Source organism: Echinops telfairi, unplaced genomic scaffold (assembly GCF_000313985.2).
Source record: "Echinops telfairi isolate 266 unplaced genomic scaffold, ASM31398v2 ScPeMD7_7457;HRSCAF=8495, whole genome shotgun sequence".
Lineage (NCBI taxonomy): Eukaryota > Metazoa > Chordata > Mammalia > Afrosoricida > Tenrecidae > Echinops > Echinops telfairi.
Window position 1 is genome coordinate 43,662,864 of NW_022111357.1, and position 23,385 is coordinate 43,686,248.

Genomic DNA, 23,385 nt, shown 5'->3' on the forward strand with positions numbered 1-23,385 from the left:
TAGAGGTTCTGAAAAGATGGTGTAACTGTGTGACTTAAAAAGCCTGAGTTGTGGCAGAGGAGGGACTGGTTTTGCCACAACAATGCACCTGCTCACGCAGCTGCCTCTGTGCAGTTTTTGGCAAAAAACAGCATGCCTCTCTTGCCCTTTACTCATCTGACCTCTCTCTATGTGCCTTCATTTTTGTTTCTGCGAATGAAGAGGGAGTTGAAAGGACAAAAAAACGAGGGAGTTGCTGTCAGCCATCCAAACAGATGAATTTAAAAAATGTTTCCAAGAACGGAATCACAGATTTGACAAATGTATTAAGTGTAATGGAGAGTACTTTGAAGGTGATAATGGGTGTTTTGTAAAAAATTAAGAGGAGCTGATACCAAAGGGTCAAGTAGAAAGCAAATGTTTTCAGAATGATGATGGCAACAAATGCACAAATGTGCTTGACACAATGGATGAATGGATGGTGATAAGAGTTGTACGAGCCCCCAATAAAATAAACTTTTTTTTAAAAAGGGGAAAGAATTTAAATACATAGCCCCTAACAGAAATAACCACAGGTGGATGGCTTTAGAGAACAGAAATTTATCTTGCTTACAGCTTTGTTCTTAAGTGCCATCAATTCTATATGGACTCATAGTGACCTCCTGGCAGAGTAGAACCATCCCATGGAGTTATCTAGGCATTTATTTTTAGGGGAGCAGATTGCTGGGTCTTTTATGCAGTCAAGTCTGTGAGTGGGTTCAGACTTTCAGCCTTTCAATTAGCAGCTGTTTTAACTATTGTGCCACTCAAGACTCCATAATATCCCTTATTTCAGGGGTTTTAAATGGTTCTTTTTCCTTAGAGCATACCCTCCCACTTTCTACCTTCTGCTCTTCTTTTCCCTGCTGGGTATAGTTAGAGTACTGTGTTCAAATTCAGGGGAGATTTTCAGACCGCCTTGAGGAAGCATGTCTCCCCAGCATGTACTGCATCGTTAGTGAGTTCTAGTTTCTATTTCAAAGAAAGCAGCTTTGGTGTGTCTTTATTTTTTATCATTTTATGGTTAAGATTATGAATATAGAATTATCATTAATTTCAATATTGCCATTTCACACTCCTTGTTGGAAACATCTTTCTACTAGACAATCTGCCAGAACTGAGAAGTAACACTTTTTTAATCTGTTTGGCTAGGGTTTTGGATTCCCTTTGCTGATAAATATTAGTGGGCCTGTATATTTCCCCATTCAGCTGGTGCAGAGGAAATCATTCCCATACAAATACTAGTATTTGGTACATAAAATCTCTTGGCACATCAGACCGTACTTGTACAAAGAGGTTCATGAGTATAGCTAACTGAGCAATTCTGCAGTCCACACATAGGCTTAGAGGCCAGCAGTTAATTTTCTCAAAAGTCTTTGAAAAGTTGCTAGCCTTTGACAGTAATTTAGTTTTGAAAAATCTACCCTAAGGCGTTGAACTCAACAAAAAGGTAAGAATGTACTACCTTGGCTGAGAACCACCATGGTGCCCATGGCCACTAAGGGTGACTCCGAGTTCACCACTGTGCTTGACTCTGTACAGGGAGATCTGCACAGAAGTCGCCTTGTTCCCTGACTCCCCAAGAGAAGGCTGCCCTGCTGCTAAAGGGATCTGTTACATGTCTTCCTGTCTGGCCATTCTTTCTAGATGAGAGAAGAACTCTACCTGACTCTCATTGTCATCTAGTTGATTTTGATTTGTGTGAACCCAGTGCGTGCAGAATAGAACTGCTTTATTCGCTTTCGAGGCTGCAACCTTTCTAAAGCAGACACCAGGCCTGTCATCCAAGTCCTCTGAGTGGGTGGGTTAGAATAGCTAGTCTTTCCACTAGTAGAGAGCATCACCTTGGCATATCTGCCATAAATCCCAAATGAAAAAAGCAAACCCACTGCCTCGAGCTGATCCTGGCTCGTTGTGGCCCAGGATAGAATTTCTGAGGCTTTGCCCATTTCTACTGAAGCAAACTGCCACACCTTTCTCCTCTGTAGAGCTGCCAGTGAGTTTTCAAACCATGTGAGTGCGTACCAGAAAGTCTCTGGTATGTTACAGGGACTGAAAAGTAATTGTTGAATGAACGGATGCTCAGCAAATTTGACCTCTAAATATCTCAATAAAGCCAAGGTATCAGGTAGATTTCACAGATGGGTATTTGAAAGATGTCGTGGTTATGTCTGGCCCTGGCTGGAGTTCACCTGCTCCTTTGCCTATTACCTTCTGCTTTGAGGCCCCTTTGGGAGGCCTGAGAGGCAGGGCTGCCTGCATAAGCCATGTGAGGGCTTGATTACAGTCATCTTTTGCTTTTAAAAATTTCCATGAATCACTTTTCCTCATGGTTTCCCTGAAATGATCCAGAGTTGTCCTGAATCCGGTGTTATTTTAATACTTGTTAGTGAACATTTTCAGTATTGAACATTTATCTGTTGGCTTCTGCACTTGTTAAAAACTGAAGTCTGGGTATATAAACCTCATAAGCAGTGGCGGCTTCGTGTCACCCAGATCTGAGGCACCGATGGTGTGATCAAGTCTCAAGGAGTCTAGACCGGAAGGCTTACCTATCTCTTCATCTTCACCAAGCGTTTGCTGAAATACACTCTTTAAAAGGAAAGGAAAAAAGTAACTGTTTTAGCACATCAGTATATCAGAAAATCCTTATGATAATATAATGCTTGGGACCAAGGACGTACTGAAGAAATATTAACTATTTCTGTGTGATAAGCCTCATTAACCTAAGGGTTATTTTTTATCTTTGCTTTTTATTCTAAAGCACATTTGAATCTCAGAATAGCATTGTTAACGGCTCTGTGCTCAGGAACCTTTAGGTAAAAATTAAAATCAGGTATTTACAGGCAGAACATTATACAGAAGACGGGGCTGGCAGAATTCAAACCTTGGAATGATGGATGGACTGACAACTGGCAAGAAAACGATGGTCTGAAAACACTGTTTTGGTTATGGGAGTAGTCTTTTCCTTGTGTTTACATTTCTGAATATTTTAAAAATATTTCAAGTTTTGATTAAAATGAAAATGGGCCTTTATTATAAACCTTTTTTCTTAAAATTCCTGTCTCTCTTCATGAATTCCAGTATATTGCTTTCTAAGAAGCTTAAATAGAGAAGGATTCTGGATGCATTCACGCTACTCTGTATAGTCTTACAGTCCTCACTCCACATAAGAGCAGTGTTCTTACCTCCAGACTCTGACCGGGCCTTCCTGCCCCAGTTGTTCCTGTGAGGAATGGTTGCCCTAGTCAGTCAGACTCACTGCCATTGAGCCAATTCCAACTCATAGCGACTCTGGGATAGGATAGAACTTCCACTCGTTTGGGTTTCCAAGGGTGTAACTCTGTGGAAGTAGAAAGCCTCACTTTTCTCTTGTGGTATGGCTGGCAGTTGACCTTGCAGTTAGCAGTCTAACTTGTAACACACTATCCATCAGACTCCTGCAGCCAGCCTCAGGATCTGATACTGTGGGCAGAATAAAACTGTCCCTGGTGTGAATTCTAATTCACGGAGACACCATCTGTTACATAGTAGAAGTTCCTAGGTGGTACAACTTTGTAAAAGTTACACTAATAATTTTCACTTGCTGCTGACCTCTAAAATTTGGTGGTTCAAACCCAAACACATCCAGCAGTACCATGAAAGACAGAGTCCCCCAGCAATGATGCGCTCCTTGGGTAGAATCTGTAATGCACCATGTGTTTCTTCTGTGCCTTTTCCCTCGTGTAGACTGCTGTGGCTGCTGTTGTAGGATGCCCTAGTAGAATTTCTCCATGGTGTTTCTAAGCTGTCATTTTTATAGGAGTAGATAGGGCTTTTCTCCCTCAGCCACTGGTGGGTTCAAGCCACTAAATTTTAGATTAGCAGATGAGTGCTTAATCATTGTGCCAGGTCTATCTAGATAGGATAGGCGGGATAAACAATCTGGAGGAGAAAACAACGGGACCGATGGTTCTGGAGGGACATGGGAGAGGGGGAGGAACGAGAGGGGAAGTGGGTGTTAACAAACCCAGGGACAAGGGAAAAACTAGTGATCCAAAATCAATGGTGAGGAGGGTATAGGAGACCTCCTAGGGTTTGATCAAGGGCAATGTAACAGAGTTATTACTGAAACCCAAATGAAGGCTGAGCATGATAGTGGGACAAGAGGAAAGAATTAGGAGGCAAAGGGCATTTATAGAGGTCTAAATACAGGCATGTACATATGTAAATATGTTTATATATGATGATGGGGAAATAGATCTATAGGTTTAGTATTAAGGTAGCAGATGGGCATTGGGCCTCCACTCAAGTACTCTTACAAAATGCAAGAACATTTTGTTCTATTAAACTGGCATCCCATGATGCTCATCTTCTCTACACAATCACTGAAGACAAATGGGTGCATAAGCAAATGTGGTGAAGAAGGCTGATGGTGCCCAGCTATCAAAAGATAGAACATCTAGGGTCTTAAAGATAAACAACTGGCCATGTAGCTGAGGAGAAACAAAGCCCACATGGAAGAAGCACACCAGCCTGTGTGATCATGAGGTGTCAAAGGGATCAGGTACCAGGCATCAAAGAACAAAAAAATCATATCATTGTGAATGAGGGGAAGTACGGAGTGGAGGCCCAAAACCCATCTGTAGGCAGCTGGACATCCCCTTACAGAAGGATTGAGGGGAGGAGACGAGCCAATCAGGGTGCAGTATAGTACCAGGAATCAACTTTTCTGTAGTTCTCTAATGTCCCCCCCTGCGCACTATTATGATTCCAATTCTACCTTATAAATCCGGCTAGACCAGAGGATGTGCACTGGTACTGAAAAGCGCTGGAAACACACGGAATCCAGGACAGATAAACTACTCAGGACCAATAATGAGATTAGCTATACCAGGAGGGGAAGGGAAAGATGGGGGAGAAAAGGGGAACCGATCAGACTAATCTACATATAACCCCCCCTGGGGGACAGACAACAGAAAAGTGGGTGAAGGGAAACATTGGACAGTGTAAGACATGAAAAAAATTATTACAGGGGGAGGGAAGGAGGGGAAAAATGAGCTGATACTAAGGGCTCAAGTAGAAAATGTTTTGAGAATGATGGCAACAAATGTACAAATGTGGTTGACACAATGGATGGATGTATGGATTGTGATAAAAGTTGTATGATGTAGTATTAGGTGGGGGGGCAGACCCCTCCCCCACTACCCACAGGTTCAGTAAGCACAATTGTACGGTTGAGATGTATAAGTATTATATTAAAGTCATCGAGAGCATGAGTGATAGAAAAGATCCTACAGTAATGCAATCAGACACATTACATGGTAGCATTGCTCTCCTCAGCCCTGCTTGGTGTGGTCCATGTGGAGAGAGGCGGAAGGGAAGGAGGCTGGAAAAGGGAACAAGGGAGAGAGGACAGGAGAGGAGAGGGGGAAGAGAGAGCAGCGAGAGAGCTCTCTATTGCTAACCCAGGCCTATATACCTTTTGGGGGCCTGCAAGCCCACTAATTACAGGTAAAGACATACGTCACAGGAAGGGGTTGCACTGTAGGTTATACAGCAATGAGGGGGTGGTCTAGGGACCTACAATAGGAAGGGGAGGGATTGGGGGTATACATGTGACAAGTTGGGCGGACCCTAGATTTAGGATAGCAGTTTAACTTTGACCTGTTTTCTGGATCTCCATAGGAACCATTATCAGTAGGGTGTAAACCCTACCTACAGGAACCAAGTAGATGACTGCAACCCTGTCCATTGTCTTTAACAGCACGGGGGTGGGGGGCGGGGTGGGGAGATGCCTGCAAGCATCTGACCTCCCTCCACAGTATGAGCCCCCAATAAGATGACTTAAAAAAAAAAATCATTATGCCACCAGAGCTCCATCTTGTAGATGGAGCCATGTAAAACTTAGAATGTAGGCTTCACATTTATTAAATTCCAAGGAGTTTTGCTTTTTCTTAAGAATGGTACTACTGATTGAGGATTTATTGCATGGCCTGTCTGGATGCAGCCCTTTGGCTGCCCCTTGTGCTGGGCTGGGGGCTTGTTTTTAGTCAGAAATGAGCCCAGGTAACTCTGATGTAAATCTAAGCCAGCGGTTCTCAATCTATGGGTTGCGACTCCTTTGGGGGCCGAATGACCCTTTCACAGGGGTTGCCTGATTCATAACAGTAGCAAAATTACAGCTATGGAGTAGCAACAAAAATAATTTTATGGTTGGGGGCGGGGTGTCACTACAACAGGAAGAACTGTATTAAAGGGGGTCACGGCATTAGGAAGATTGAGAACCACTGATCTAAGCCAAAGTGGCATGGTAGCGTAGTCAGCACTGTTTCTCCAACTGTAACTCTGGCCTATGTGAGCGGAAGGACCAGGATGAGCTCCCCAGCCCTGATATTTATTCCTAAGTAAGAACAGGACCCTTCCCTGTGGTTTCTTCTTGCCTTGTGCTAAATTAAGATCTTTCAAATACAGTAAGCTATGAGATGCTTTTCTCATGAGGTTTCCTTTTCTTTTTTTAAATCCTTTTATTGGGGACTCATACAACTCATCACAATCCATACATAACGTCAGTTGTGTAAAGCACATTTGTACATTTGTTGTCTTCATCATTCTCAAAACATTTGCTCTCCATTTAAGCCCCTGGTACCAGCTTCTCATTTTTCCCCTCTCCCTCCCCCCTCCCTCATGAACCCTTGATAATTTATAAATTATTATTTTGTCCGATGTCTCCCTTCACCCACTTTTCTGTTGTCCGTCCCAGAGGGAGGAGGTTATATGTAGATCCCTGTAATGGGTTCCCCCTTTCCATTCCACCCTCCTGGAGGTTTTCTTTTCATATCTATCTGGGAAGGATTGATATTTGGAGATTTGAGTAATTGTGGCAATCACTTATCAGCAACCCTGCTGGGGCTATATTGCCCTATGAGGAACATCTGGTGGTGCCTGGAGACATTCTTGGTTGTAGCATTTAGGCTGGTGGGTAGAAGACAATGATGCTGCTGAACATCCTACAGCGAACAGTAAAGCCCTCACAGAGAATGATCTGAAATGTCAGTCGGATGGAAGTTGTGCCCCTGCAGTAACTGGTGAAGCCTGGATGTGCATACACAGGGCCCTTTCCCAGCGTGTTTGCGTTGACTGATTAATCTGTACCTTCTCCCACTTCTTTTGGCTATTTTTGCATACAGAAAAGCATGTGCTTGCTTGTACATAAGCAGCATGATTCCAAAGAAAGTATGTTAGGTAAATGCCGTAGAATTCACAGTTCAAATTGGGGACATTTTAGTTTGTTAATGATGTCTCCTGATCCCCAGATGAAGTGTGTGCCCGTGAGTGTGTACGAGACTCATTAGCAGGTTTGATGGGGACCTGTGAGATATTCATATGTGGCCTGAATTTGGAGAGATGACAAAAACATCTTTTAAATGTTTTGAAACTTACTTTGTAGGAAAGTTAGAAGCAAATATTTCAGAGCAAATCTCGAATGAACTGTACCCTAACTTTGGTGTCAGGGTAGGCAAGAGGCAGTCGGGAGGGGAGGTTCTGTGTAATCTGTGTCATGTTGCAGATGCTGTCGGGACAGCATGGAACCAGACTTGTGGGCTAAGGCATTGGAAGAAGGATAAGGCCACAAGGATGGATTTGCAAATGTTTAATTGAGAACTTGATAGGGTTTGGGGAAAAGTTAACCAGTGAAATTCAAGTGAGATCAACTGCAGTGAAGTTAGGATGAATGAAAGTTTTGAGGAAAACGGAATCAGGAGCACAACCTCCAAAGCTACTGCTGTGACACATTCAGACCTAAAAATGGCTGCCTTGACTCGCTTTATATGACAAATGTGATGTTGCTACATTAAAATGCCAATGTTCTGTGCCATCGGGTAATGGAAGCTTTTTTTTAGAGCTATCTTTTAAAATTGCAAATGTTAAAATAAATATTTGGGAATAAAATTCATACCTAGATTATAATATCAACATTTCTGTTCAATTTTCTTAAAAATTTATGCATCCTTTGAAAAGATTTTCATTTAAAATATTAAATCATTATTAAAGACTATTATTACACACACACACACACACACACACACATACACACACACACACACCCAGACACCCCAAAAATGAGGAAAAATAAGTGAGATTACCACGAAAAGTTTAGTCCACTGCAGAGATTGTTACAGCTACTGTAGTTTCTCTGTTAACAGAATTCTACTTCATTGCTCCCTCTGATTTTCAGTTTAAAAGCTCAGGTTACTTTCTCTGAGCCCTTTCTAAAGATTCTTTTACAAAGATAATTAAATCTGATTATTTTTTCACACTGAAAAAGAAAATACTATAGTACTAAAAAAAATAAGCAATTTTGAGGGAGAAATTGGACTAGGAAAAAAATTAAATTTTGTGTACCTTAAAATATAATAATAGCCAAATAGAATATTATTTCTCACAATCTGAACACCATGCAAACATAGCCTTTTCTCTGTTTGTTACAGACAGTTTTACATGTATTGGAGACCAGACCAGAAGTACTAATGACTTAAAGGTAATTTTGCTGTAATTGAACCTCACCAGCTGTTAAGAGTGCATCATTTAAATTTCTTTAAGGCTTCTTTTTAATAATTGTTTTTTTGCTACAGGTTTGCTCATCTCTCTTTTTTTAAGTCCAAACTGCCTTCAGAACAAATTGATTCACAAAATATTTCTTAAATTTCCATTTAGTGTTCATCTGGAAGTTTTTATATCCACGAGCGTTTATAATTTAAATTCCGGACAAAAGCACTATTTCAAAATTTAAAAAACTTAAACATGGTGTCTTTTTTTCCAAAACAGCTCTTAGTAATACAGACCAAGCTAAGGAGAACATGATTCAGAACATTCTCTCTCTCCTGTTTGTATAGTGCATTTTCATATAGAGTGCCCCATAGTAGGTGAACTATCTTGTAACTCTTGGTACTTTTGAAATTTTTATAAAGCAAAACAAAGCTGAATTAGACATTAGAACAATTGGTATCCGTATTCAAAAGGTGAATTTCATACCTTGTACAACAAAATTAACTCAATCAGACTTAATCTCAATTTTTAAGATGACAGCATAGAACATTCTTTTAACAACTTCCAAGATTTCTTAGATAGGACATCAAGACAATACAAAAAATAAAATCCCTATAAATCGAACTTTACCAATATTAAAAACTTCTGTTCTTTGAAAGACGCTGTGTTAAAAACTTTTACAGACAAGCCGTAGACTTGACAAAAATAACAGCAGATCATATATTTTAGATGACTTCCCGCCGGATTCATAAAGAGACCTCAGAATTCAATAAGAAATCAGACAGCCCAGCTTAAAAAAAAGAAACAAGTGGTCAAGAAAATATGTAGAGAGACCAGATAATCTATCAGGGAAATGCATATTAACATCACAGTGAGATATCACTGTTTGCCTAGTAGAATGCTAAATAAAAAAGATCTGACCAAGGTCAAGATGTGTAGGAACTGGAACTCTCCTTCAATGCTATGGGGATATACAATTGTGCAACCAGTGTGAAACCCGTTTGCAGTATTTTAAGATATTAAACACATGATTACCTTTGTTGTTATGTGCCATTGAGTCAGTCCCGACTCTTGCGACCCTGTGTTCAACAGAACCAAACCCTGCCCAGTCCTTTGTCATCCTCACAGTGTCTTTTGTTTGAGCCAATGGATGTAACGACTGTGTCTGCATACCTACTTTATGACCTAGCTATTCCACTCTTAGAGATTTACCCCAGAGAAATGAAAGTATATGTTCATGTGATTACTTGTCTGTACATGCAACAACTTGGCAAAATCTCACAATAATTATACTGAACAAACCAGATTCTCCTCTACCCCTTCTTCCAAAGTAAATATTGTATGATTCCATTCATATAAAATTCTGTAAAATGCAAACGAATGCATAATGACTAAAAGCACATTAGTGGTTGCCTAAGGAGTAGGGGAAACAGGGCTGGAGGAAGGGGTTGTTGGGTTATAATGGCTATATTAACTTTTTTAATTGTCATGATATGTGTGTATATAAAAAATTGTACACTTTATGTGCAGCTTTTTATTTATCAGCTATGCCTCAATGGAACTTGGAAAAAACCTAAATGCACAATTAGAAAGCTGTTTTAAAAGCAATTCTCATGTTACTTCCAACATGGATCTGTTTATTCTTTGGCAGTGGGTCAGAACTGACTCATGGCACCTAACAATAACAACGTATTACTTCTATCTAATGAACTCCTGTATTACATTTGTTGTTTCTGTTACCCATGTTGTTTATTTCTGCCAAAGGGCCTGCTGTACCAGCTCTAGAAAGTGTATTAAAGCTTAAATTCTGAGTTCCCAGTGTGCAGAATGTGTTGTTGCAGCCACCGAGTCAATCCGTGTCATCCCAGGGTCTTCTTTTTTGCCGACCCCACTTTGACAAGTATGATGCCCTTCTTCAGGGACTGCTAGCTGCGTTAGCATTTCTAAAGCACGTGAGATGAAGCCTTGCCATCTGTGCCTCTAAGGAGCATTCTGACTATACTTCTTTCCAGATGGATCTGTGTGTTCCTTTGGCAGTCCATGGTACTGTCATTAATTAGCATCAACACCATGGTTCAAATGGCATAGACTTTTCTTTGGTCTTCCTTATTCACTATCCCAGCTTTCATAAGAATGTGTGGCCAATGGCTTGGGTCAGGCACACTAGTCCTCAAAGTAATATCCTTGCTTTTCAACATTTTAAAGAGGTGTGTGGAGTAGATTTATCTAGTGCAGTGGTTCTCAACCTTACTAATGCTGCAACCCTTTAATAAAGTTCCTCATGTTATGGTGACCCCCCCAACCATAAAATTATTTTCATTGCTACTTCATAACTTTAATTTTGCTACTGTTATGAATCAGGTGACCCCTGTGAAAGGGTTGTCACCGTCACACACACACACACACACACACACACACACACACACCCCCCGCAAAGGGGTGGCAACCCACAGGTTGAGAACCACTGATCTAGTGGAATATGTAATTTGACCTAGTTTGTTTTTAATCGTTTTATTAGGGGCTCATATAGCTCTTATCACAATCCATACATACATCAATTGTGTAAAGCACATTTGTACATTCATTGCCGTCATCATTCTCAAAACATTTCCTCTCCACTTATAAGCTCCCGGCATTAGGTCCTCATTTTCCCCCTCCCTCCCTGCTCCCTCCTCCCTCATGAGCCCATGATAATTTATAAATTATTATTTTGTCATATCTTACCCTGTCCAACGTCTCCCTTCACCCACTTTTCTGTTGTCCGTCCCCCAGGGAGGAGGTCACATACAGTTCCTTGTAATTGGTTCCCTCTTTCCAACCCACTCTCCCTCTACCCTCCAAGTATTGCCACTCACTCCACTGGTCCTGAAGGGACCGTCCACCCTGGATTCTCTGTGTTTCCAGTTCCCATCTGTACCAGTGTACATCCTCTGGTCTAGCCAGACTTGCAAGGTAAAATTCAGATCATGATAGTGGGGCCAGGGAGGAAGCATTTAGGAACTAGAGGAAAGTTGTATGTTTCATTGTTGCTACATCGTACCCTGACTGGCTCCTCTCCTCCCCGAGACCCGTCTGCAAGGGGATCTCCAGTGGCCTACTAATGGGCTTTGAGTCTCCACTCAGCATTTCCCCCATCATTCACTATGGTAAGATTTTTTGTTCTGATGATGCCTTATACCTGATCCCTTCGACATCTCGACATAGTCTGGTGTGCTTCTTCCATGTGGGCTTTGTTGCTTCTGAGCTAGATGGCCGCTTGTTTACCTTCAAACCTTTAAGACCCCAGACGCTATACCTTTTGATAGCCGAGCACCATCAGCTTTCTTCGCCACATTTGCTTATGCACCCATTTGTCTTCAGCGATCACATCATGGAGGTGAGCACACAATGATAAATGATTTTTCGTTCTTTGACGCCAGAAAACTGATCCCATCGGCACCTCTTGATCTCATTTGATCTCCTGACAGCTTTTTCCATGAGCATTAATTGTGGATCCAAGCAAGATGAAATCCTAGACAACTTCAACCTTTTCTCCATTTATCATGATATCTGTTGGTCCAGCTGTGAGGATTTTGGTTGTCTTTACACTGAGTTGTAATCCGTACTGAAGACTGCAATCCTTCACCGTCACCAGCAAGTGCTTCAAGTCCTGCTCACATTCAACAAGCAAGGTTGTGCTATCTATGTCCCAGGTTGTTAATAAGCCTTCCACTGATCCTGGTGCTGCATTTTTCTTTACGTAATCCAGGTTCTCTGATTATTTGTTCAACACACAGATTTAATAAATATGGTGAGAAGATACAGCCCGTACACATACCTTCCCTAGTCTTAAATCATGTAGTATTCCCTTATTCTGTTCACACATCTGCCTCTTGATCCATGTACACAGGTTCTGTATGAGCACAACTAAATGTTCTGGAATTCACATTATTCTCCATGATTTGTTATGATTGACACAGTTGGCTTAAACACAAGTAAACTTCCTTGTGATATTTTTGCTTTGAGCCAAGATCCAGCTTATGTCAGCAATGATATCCCTTGTTCCATCTCCTCTTCTGAATCAGGCCTGACGTACGGCAGCTCCCTGTAAATAAATGTACTGTTATACCCATTGTTGGATAATGTTCAGCAAAATTTTATTGCCATGTAATATGATACTGTTCTATAGTCTGAGCATTCTGTTGGGTCACCTTGCTTTGGAATGGGTACAAATACGTGGTTGGGTCTCTTTCAGTCAGTTGACCAAGTAGCTGTCTTCCAAATTTCCTGTCATAGATGAGTGCGTGCCTCTAGTGATTCATTAGCTTGTTGAAACATTTCAGTTGGTATTCCATCGATTCCTGGAGCCTTATTTTTAGCTAATGCTTTCAGTGCAGCTTGGCCTCTTCCTTCAGTACCATTAGATTCTTGCTTATATGCTACCTCCTGAAATGGTGGAATGTTGACTAGTTCTTTTCGGTACAGTGGCTCTTTGTATTCTTTCTAACTTCTTTGATTCTTCCCGCATCATTCAGTAATTTGCCCATAGAATCTTTCCATAAGCAATGGACAATGGTAAAAGCTCCAAATCCATTTTTACAACCCCCAGGTAGATTAAGCCTCTTTTAATTCCTTGTGATCTTTATTAACTAGGGACGTGAGCAGGCTTAGCCTCAAGCACAGTGCATTAGAAAGTAGATTAGCCCCATTTCCCTAACTGTCCCAGGGAAGAGCAGCCTCCTTTAGGGACTTGCCTGGGTGTTTGACATAGATGACTATATTGTGGTTGAAGGAGACATGAGTCATGTCCTGGCTGCCCTGGTCGAGAGGCCTTGGACCAATCTTGGAAGCTTTTCTGTCTTAACATTATGTATGTGCCCAGTCATGGTTCTGTGTCCCTTCTGTATCCTCACCTGTAACTGCTGTATTGATCTGCCACCCATCATGTATTTGTAGCAATTTTCATTGCCTTCCAGTGTCCTGTTTTTTAAGTCCACAAATCTGTTGATGCCATTATGATCTTGGGATGATGGGTTTCTCTCATCCCAATGATGTCTTTGTCTTTTCCTGTTTAAAACTGAATAAATTACATATATTTGAGATTTGGGGTCTCCTTCCTATCAAACAATAGGCAGTATGACAGGCAGAGAAGGCGAGGTAGTTTTCTAGTGGTTACCTACATCGCTTAGAATCTGTCATTGCTTTGAGAACAAATCCTGCTATAGAAACATTCACCTTGTGACAGTCACATCACCAAGTACATTCTGGGTATCCTCATCAGATCCTCGCAGCACTCAAAGTGGGTGTTACCACCGTCTCCAAGGTCAGACAAGAAAACAGGCACAGAGGCCAGCCTCTGGAGCCCCACACAGGAAATGCTACATGGCCTCCTGCCAGCAAGAGCGCCACAGCCAGCTGTCCTGCTGGGTAGGGTGGGCATGCAGATGCCAACACAAATTTCTTTCCATAGGAAACCAAATAGTGATCGTTGTGGTTTATCACAGTGAGTATAAGAGCAAAGGTTATTTATCCCAGTGGTAGCACATTCTTCCCCACTTTTGAGGAATTTGCAACTGCTGGAAAGGTGCTTGGAGGATCTTCTCTGTCTCTCTCTCTCAGTGTGTGTGTGTGTGTTGTGTGTGTGTGTGTGTGTGTGTGTGTGTGTGTGTTGTGCGATTTCTCATTTTCCCACTTTTAGTCCCAGTTACATCTTCCTTCTTTCTAGATGTGAGCCACTTGTTCTATATGAATGCATTGGTAAATATGTAGCACTTAACTCTGAAATAATTTAAAAGGGACTCTGCTTCACTCTATTTGGAAGGGTTTTAATGTTGCACAATCTTTGACCTTCTTAGTATGTGCTTGGTTCTGCACTTGGGCAGGCCAGAGGCTAATGAAGGGAGACTAGAGTGGAAGCGGTGCTTTTCATGTTGCACAGGCATAAGAAGAGTTCAGGGAACGGAGGCAGTTGCCGTTTTCTGTGATTTTAGAGATCGCCATGTGGCCGAGGGTGGCTCTCGCTATCTGTCATAATTGGCTTATCTTTGGCATTTTGTTCCATGTTTTGAACCGGCACTTTTCATGATCTAACCACAATGAAGACTGCTGTCGCCTCCTAATTCCTGCATCTAGTCTGTTGAGGCAGCTAATTGTCATGGGATGTCAGTGCAATGACAGATACTTGTGACTAGGGAGGACCACTTCATCTTTCTCAGTTTCTGAATGGGGAAAACAAGACATTACCTGCTATTAAGAAAGGTGTTAAAGTGACTCAACTCCCAAGTGAGTGTCTACTGAGATTTTAAATGGGCTCAGTTTGGAGAGTTTTGCTGACTCAGCTGCTCGCTTAGTCGAGGTAGCTGGGTAGGTACTATTGAACACCTGAAATATGGCAGGTCTGAACTGAGGCATGCTCATTTTAAAACGTCTATCAGTTTGAAAAACTTGATGTGAAAAATAAATGTGAAATATGGCATTTATAATTGATTCCTGTTAATTACATGTTAAGATTATGATATTTAAGATACATGTTTGGGGAACCGACTACAAGGAACTATATGTGACCTCCTCCCTGGGGGACAGGCAGCCGAAAAGTGGGTGAAGGGAGACGTCGGACAGGGCAAGATATGACAAAATACCAATTTATAAACTATCAAGGGCTCATGAGGGGAGGGGGGAGCAGGGAGGGAGGGGAACAATGATAATATGTCGGGGGTTTAAGTGGAGAGAAAATGTTTTGAGAATGATGTACAAATGCGCTTTACATAATTGATGTGTGTATGGATTGCGATAACAGTTGTATGAACCCCTAATAAAATGTTTTTTAAAAAAAGATACATGTTTGGTTAAATAATATATATAATTAAAATTCACCTTACTGCTTTCTTTTTTTTTTTTCTTCCAGTGTGACTTAAAGCGATTAACTTACTGCTGCTCAAGATCTAGAAATTCCAGAGTGTGGGTGCTGGCCAGGACATTCAGATAGTTACACCTAATTAGTTGGCTAACCTGCATGGATGGTGTTGAAGCAGGAAGTGGTTTTGAGATGCTTTGTCTAAAAGTGGCAAAACTCGAATCGCTTGCTCTATTGTTATTAGATGGCATCCAGTTAGTTTCAAGCCATAGTGACTCTGTGTATAACAGAATGAAGCACTGCCCAGTCCTAAGCCATCTACAATTGTTCCTACACCTGAACCCATTGTTGGTAGCCACAGGGTCAGTCCATCTCGTTGAGGGTCTTCCTTTCCTTTGCTAACCCTCTACTTTACCAAGCACAATGTCCTTCTCTGGGGACTGGTTTCTCCTGATAACATGTCCAAAATATGTAAGACTTAAGTCTCACCATCCTCGCCTCTTAGGGACCTCTGGCCATACTTCTAAGACAGATTTGTTTGTCTTTTGGCAGCCCACGGTACTTGCAGTATTCTTCTCCAGCACCACAATTCAGATACATTGATTCTTACTCAGTTTTCCTTATTCAGGGTCCAACTTTCAGATGCATAAGATGCAATGGAGAATACCATGGCTTGGGTCAGGCACACCTTAGTCCTAAAAGTAACAAACATCTTTTTCCATACTCTAAAGATGTCTTGTGCAGCAGATTTACCTAATGCAGCTCCTCTTGATCTCTTGACTGCTGCTTCCATGAGCATTGATTGTGGATCAAAGCAAGACAAAATCCTTAATAATCTCAACCTTTTCTCCATTTGTCATGATGTTAGTTATTGGTCCAGATGTGAAGATTTTGCCCTAGAAGGAAGGATTGCTCTAGAATAAAGTGAATGGTGTTGCCACTCTGACCCAGATCAGAAGCTTGTTTGAGGTGTTAGCGTCTACTGTGTTACTATTAGAATTCCTCTTGATGGAAAACTGCAAGGGGGCAAGGGACTGAGTACCATATATACTTGAGTATAAGCTGACCAGAATAGCAGCTGAGGCAATTAATTTTACCAGAAAAATGGCATTTAAAATGTCCTGGGAAAATCTGGCTTATACTCGAGTATATAAGGTATATTTTCTTTTTGTGGTCCCTTAATGAGGCAATCTGCTTCCATGAAGATGTACAACCTTGGAAACCCATAGGCCAATTGTACTCTGTCCTTAAGAGGAGGCATCCTCAAACTATAGCCCGCGGGCCACATGCGGCCAGACAGGACATTTATCTGGCCCGCTGGGTGTTTTTGCCCCGTTTGCTTTTTTATTTCAAAATAAGATATATGCAGTGTGCATAGGAATTTGTTCATAGTTTTTTTTAAAACTATAGTCCAGCCTTCCAACAGGTCTGAGGGACAGTGAACTCGCCCCCTATTTAAAAAGTTTGAGGACCCCTGCTTAAGAGTGTCCGTGAGTCAGAACGGACTGGACAGCAGTGGGTTTGGTGTGAACATTACCTAGCAGCTACCGACACATGCCTGGCGAGTTCTGGAGTTAGCCTGAATTAGAACTCCAATTTTGCTACTTGTAACTCTGACCCTTGGGCAAATAAGTACTTTATCCCATAACTCCAGTTCTTCTTATTTAGGATGTGGACAGCTGATAGGCACCTTTTAGGATGAGGAAGATATATATATATGAAGTGCCTGTCACACAGCAGTGCTCAGTATGTCATAGCTAAGATCTATACTTCTGTAGAATTCAGAAACTAGCAGGGGAATCCTAGAGTTTCTATGGGCTGTTCCTTCAGATAGATGTTTGTCGGCCATTCTTCTAGATTCATTAGTCCAGCAAAATCAAGAATGCTGCAGACTGAAACATAACTTTGTTGTGTCTGCGAAGTGACTGAGATTCACACTAGGCCTGGTCAGAAAGCAGCCAGTCTTTTTATTCATTGCCAATTACAAAACTTCACAGGGGAAGATTGTTTGGATTTTAAGACTCCAAGAGCTAGCTATTTGATGAAAATCAAGATATCCAGAAGAAATTGATATGTATCGTTTAATATGAATCATGTTTTTAGTTTATCTACTTGCTTTTGGGAGGTGCAAGCGCTAAGCCATCTAAATTACAATCCGTTCTGAGAGGAACAGGTATAGGATGAATTATGCTAACCGAGAGGAAGCCATTGGTATCTGAGATTTTCAAGATAAATATTGTCATCGATTATGCTTCTTTGAGACTATACTTTCTTCCTTGGAACTGTTGGAACTGAAGCATGGTCTCCCCCAAAGTCAGGCCTTTTTCACTATTGTCGACATATTTCTACACCCTGTATCCATGGGTTTTTGCTCTCACAACCCACTTTTCAAAGCATCGATAAGTCTGGGTCCTGGCTTTCAGGCAGTAAGGGAGAATCATCGAGTGTTAGTTAAAGTGGACCGTGAGGTCAACCGGTAGAAGGAGAGCTCCACCAAAAGCATATGTCTTGCATATTACATTTTGAAGGGGGAAAAAAGACTGGGAAGAAAATTTCAAAATGGTCATTGGCAGAGAAACACCGTGTTAGTCTGGGTAGACTAGAGAAGCAAATTCATAGAGACACTCATGTGTATAAGACAGCTTTATATAAAGAGCAAGTGAATATTGAGAAAACATCCCAGACCAGAACAAGCCCATAAGTCTGATATTAGCCCATATGTCCAATACCAGTCTATAAAGTCCTCTTTAGACTCACGAAACACATGCAATGACGCCGACTGCAGGACGATCACAGGCCAGGGGGTGGGAAGTCTTGTGGATCCAATGACCTTGTAAGGGTCTCAGCACTGGCAGGGGTCTCCATGTGGTTCCTTTAGCTCCAAAACACTGACTGCCTCAGAGTAGCTTCATGTGGCTTCTCCACCTCCAAGGGATAAGGCCATGTGTCAGTCAGTAGAGCATCTCTCAGGGAGTGAGCAGAGAGTCTCCTGCCTCCAGAGAATACAGGAGTTCCCAGAATCCTCAGGAGAAGGCCATGCCCCTACAGAGATCTCATTGGCTATCATCTGATTGACAGGCTAGACCCCACCCCTTCACTCTTAATCCTCAAATTGACAAGCGATTATATGACTACAACAAACTCTATTGACTTTAGCCATATTGTAACAAACCATTGGAAGTAATCAACCTGCTGCGACTTAACAGGTTGGGGGTGCCTGTGGAAGGAACCCAGTGGGTAAGAGTTGACATTCACTTATTTATCAAAGCTGTCCACAGACACTGACTGAGCAGCCAACTTAAAGAGGATAGGCAGGCAACAGATGGGCTGCCTGCCTCGCCCCCTCTTGATAAGAAAGCCTTTTGTTGGTCAAATAGAGCCCGCAGAGAAAAAAGTGCTTCTGCTGCACAAAGCCTCTCCACTTTTCTTATGCTCTTAACACTCCAGTTATCTCATTGTCCTCAGAGGTGGTTTCTTGTGGCTAGAAAAGCCTGCCCTCACCTCACCTTCCTCTCTTCCCCTCCCTCTCAGCACCCTGCGCGTCACACTAGGAGGAGAGACTATGCTCTGTTTCCTATCAGCTCTCTGAAATTAGTCCCAGGAGTCCACCAGCAATGTTTGGATTAAAGCACAGGATAATTTAGGGGCTTTGTTAGCTGCAAATCCAAGGTAAACTAAGTTTTAAGAGTCTTTCTAGTTAAAGAATTCTTGTAACATACACAATAGTAATACAGATTAAAACCTGAATTTCAAATTTAGTACAATAAAATTTAAAAGTTTTTAAGATTTTAGTAAAATTTTGTATATACCAGTTTTATTTTAAAATATAAAGTCTTTATTTTTTCAATGTGAGGTTGCAAAGCAACCTGCAAATAGCTTGCATAAGAAGATAGATAAGCCTTGGCTATGTCCTTTCAGGTGGGAAGGAAGAATAAAACTAACTTCTGGTGTGTGGGTTTAAGAAAACAAAAGTTTAGGATTTGTCACTTTGGATACTGCTTCTTTATTAAGCACTCACATTTGCGGGTGTGAGAATAGAGCACTCTACAAAAAAAGCTGTAGAAGCTGTTCACTCTGTCCACAAGACTGGCTTCTTTTCCTATCAATGTTTTAAGGCCGTTGGTTGGATGTTTTCAGATAATAAATTACTAGTGTGCATGATTTAGTTACAGCTCTTTTGTCACGAAAGGACTGGTAGAATCTTTGAATATCAGGGGAAGCCACTGTTGGAGGTGTCAGGGCAGCAGCCACCAGAATATTACTATGTTGTGGGTTTCTCCGCTGTCATTGTGTTCAGTACCCAGACTGCTAGGTTTCACACAGACTCTGGTTGGTTGGAGTGTAAATGACACCTGGCTCTTAGTGATGTTATGAAACTATATGTGTGGGCTTTGTTGTGGTTTGAAAAGTGTTAAGAGCCTTTATCTTTAAAATTTGGTGACCTGAGTTCTGAGATTTCATTTCATAACAGAATGAGACCTGGGCCTACAAGTAGGTGTAGTTTCTCTTCTCTCTCTTTTAAAATCATTTTATTGAGGACTCTCACAGCTCTTGTAACCTTCCATACATCAATTGTATCACGCATATTTGTACCTTTGTTGCCATCATCATTTTCTAAACATTTGTTTTCTATTTGAGCCCTTGGTATCAGCTCCTCTTTTCCCCCCGCCCTCCCTGTCATGACCCCTTGGTAAATTAGAAATCATTATTTCCATGTCTTAGTCCGACGTCTGTCTCCCTTCACCCACCTTTGTGTTGTTCCGCCCCTGCCCTGATGAGGGGCAGGGGGATTCATCAATCATTGCAATCGGTTTCCTCTTCCTCCTCTCCTCGCCCTGTCTTCCCTCTATATCCCTGTGGGTCTAGTCGCAATGCATACACTGTGAGTTATATTTTCATTTTCTGTTTACAAAACAATTATATAGTTACTGTAAAAATTTAGCTTGTCTCATAGTTATAAAATGTGAAGAGTAAAAGTTGTGTATGCATTCTCTAGCAGTTAAAACTACTTAGTAAGCTGGGACTATTAAGTTGTTTTTTTTAATTTGCATTAGAAGATTGGAAAATAGGGGAATTTCATGAAAGGTATCTTAGATGTTGAGGGCAGACAATTTAAGCACACTTAATGCTATAAATATAATGTAATATAAACACATCAGTTTTCAAATAAGCATGTAGAAAAGAATTAACTATATAACTAGGTTTCCTGTCTCAGTCTATATAGCCATGTGGCCATCATTTAACCCTGGGTATGGTTTCCTCTTCACTTAATTCAATATTATGACACATACTACTTGTTAGAAACTGATCGTGCTAATTTGTTATCTAAACTTAATGTTTATCACATGAATCTCAGTCACCTTTCAGATGTTTTGACAGGTTTAGGAAATGGTAGGGATGAATCTTCCTCTTAAAAGAAACAAGCAAAACAACCAAGTAAGCAAAATGTCACTCACCGCAGAGAAAAATATTATTAGAACTTGAAGAAATTTGTTAATCGTGTGCCTTGGTGTCACTGTGGTCAAGTCCCAGAAAATCCAAACTTTAACAAAATGTCCAGACATGAAAATAGAATAGTATCCCTCATGTGCTAACTGCTAGCTTTAATGCTTACTGCAGAATTTGGGCAATATTGTTTGACCTGTTCCTCTCCTCTCTTCCTTTTTAAAATCATTTTATTGGGGGCTCATACAACTCATCACAATCCATACATCCATCCATTGTGTCAAGCACATTTGTACATTCGTTGCCCTCATCATTCTCAAAACACCTGCTCTCCACATAAGCCCTTGGTATCAACTCCTCATTTTTCCCCCTCCTTCCCTGCTCCTCCCTCCCCCATGAACCCTTGATAATTTATAAACTATTATTTTGCCATTTCTCACACTGTCTGACATCTCCCCCCACCCACCTCTCCGTTGTCCATCCCCCAGGAAGGAAGCCATACCCAGATCCTTGTAATTGGTTCCCTAATTCCACACCACCCTCCCTTCCAGTGTTTTAAAGCAAATTCTTAAGTCATCTAATTTCCCTAATAATAATAAGCTTTTCTAAAAATTCAGGATTTAAAAAACTTTTTTTTAACATAACCACAATGCCATGATCACACCCAACAAAAGAACTGCAGTGGCAGAGTGTTCGTGGGGATTTGATTACAGGACAAGTGCTGCCCCGCAGGCGGCTGTGAGACTTGCGCACTCCCTCAAGCCCACCCGTGCACCAGGCTGCCCTGGCTGTCCATGGACCACCCCCCAAAGGGGCCCAGATCATGGTGTATCCAGCTCAACCTTGAAGAAGTCAAGACTATGTATACATAATGAGGATGGGGTGTTGTGTTTCATGCCTCTTTTGTCTCATAAGGAGCACTGGTAGTGTGATGGTATAGCCAACTGAAGGCATGATGATTGGACTCTCAGCTGCTCCAGAAAAGGACCGCTGACAGTCTGCCTACATAAACTTTGGAAACCCTATGGGACCCTTCGGCTTTGTCCTATAAGGTCTCTATGAGTTGGGATCAACTAGACAACAGGGTATAGTTTAATAAACTTATTTCTAAGATTCAATGAATTCCCCACCCCCTACCCCCACCCCACCCCCCAAAAAAACCCCAACCAACTGTAGTGACTTCCTGTCCCTGGCGATAGGCAGTTTCATGAATGTCTCCTCAAAGTGTATATAGTTAGGTTTTTTTATTAAGAGCCAAAATCCCTGACATATTTTTAAAAACTGCTCCTACTGGAACATTCCCATCCCACTAATGGAACATTTTAAGCATATACAAAAATCAGCCAAATAGTAGAAGGAACTCCCATCCAACTTCAGCAGTTACCAGCTCATAATCAGTCTTGTTTTTATATATGCCCCACCTCCCTCCTTCCTTCTTTCCTCCTTCCTGTGAAGCAAGTCCCAGACACATTCTAGTCGTAAGTATTCCAGAGTGTAGCTTTAAAAGATAAGGGCATGGTAAACAAATTCGGTGCTGTCACCACACATACATAAGTCAGCAGTGAGTTCTCACAGCCCCTGAGGTTCATTCTCAGCTCACATTTCCAGCTAAACCCCTTCCTTTCAGTTTCATCTGCAGGTTCTTTTGTTTGGATTTGGCTCTAGAGTCTCTTTGAATAGTTTCAAGAAGGGTTTGTGTTCTAGTTGGTCGGTAAAGCTCTTAAATACCATAGTTTGTAAACACTCCCACCTCTACCTGGTGGGCTTGCACTGGCTTTTTTCCTCCAAAAGCTTTTGTGTTCCAAGAACAGCCAGGTGCTTTATTCTGTAGAGTTCCCACATTTGAACACTGCAGCTGCCTCCTAGGAGTGGTGATTAATGCGTCATGCTATCTATTGTCATCCTCGAAGTTTGAGCGTATTCATTTTCTTGGTGAGACAATTCCCCAGATGCCATCAATATCTTAAAGGTATGGGTTACTGTGTATAACACTGAAATGGGAATTCCAGGGTACTTAATTATGCTCACTCAAAATTTTACATAGACCAAAAAGCAGTTCTAACAGAACAAGGGATAGATACTCCATGGCTTAGAATCAGGAAAGGTGTGTAACTTAGTCTGTGGGCTATGTACATAATCCAATCTGGGCTGTATGAAGAGCACAGTTTTATCAGGATTGGAGGCAGGGCAGGCTCATTTACAATCTGATATGCAGTTGACATAGCCTGCTGACACCCTCCCTGCCATCGTTAATCAATTCCCCAGTTGACTTTTTTTTCTACTTCAGGACATTTTCCTTTTTATTATTATTTTAAAAACATTTTTATTGGTGGCTCATACAACTCTTATCACAATCCATATATACATCAATCATGTAAAGCACATTTTTATATTCATTGCCCTTATCATTATCAAAACATTTGCTCTCCACTTAAGCCCCTGGCATCAGCTCCTCATTTCCCCCCTCCCTCCCCACTCCCCTCTCCCTCATGAACCCTTGATAGTTTATAAATTATTATTTTGTCATATCTTACACTGTGTGACGTCTCCCTTCACCCACT

The 23,385-nt window shown here is 41.5% G+C and overlaps 1 protein-coding gene across 1 annotated transcript in view; it reads left to right on the forward strand.

The window, feature by feature from the left end:
- The first annotated feature begins 8,517 nt into the window (after positions 1-8,517).
- The window catches only part of GNB1 (G protein subunit beta 1), a 56,337-nt gene continuing 41,469 nt past the window's right edge, over positions 8,518-23,385 (forward strand). Inside the window, exon 1 of the mRNA XM_004705216.2 lies at positions 8,518-8,539. The gene's annotated coding sequence lies outside the window, so the exon portion shown is untranslated. The remainder of the gene's footprint in view (positions 8,540-23,385) is intronic.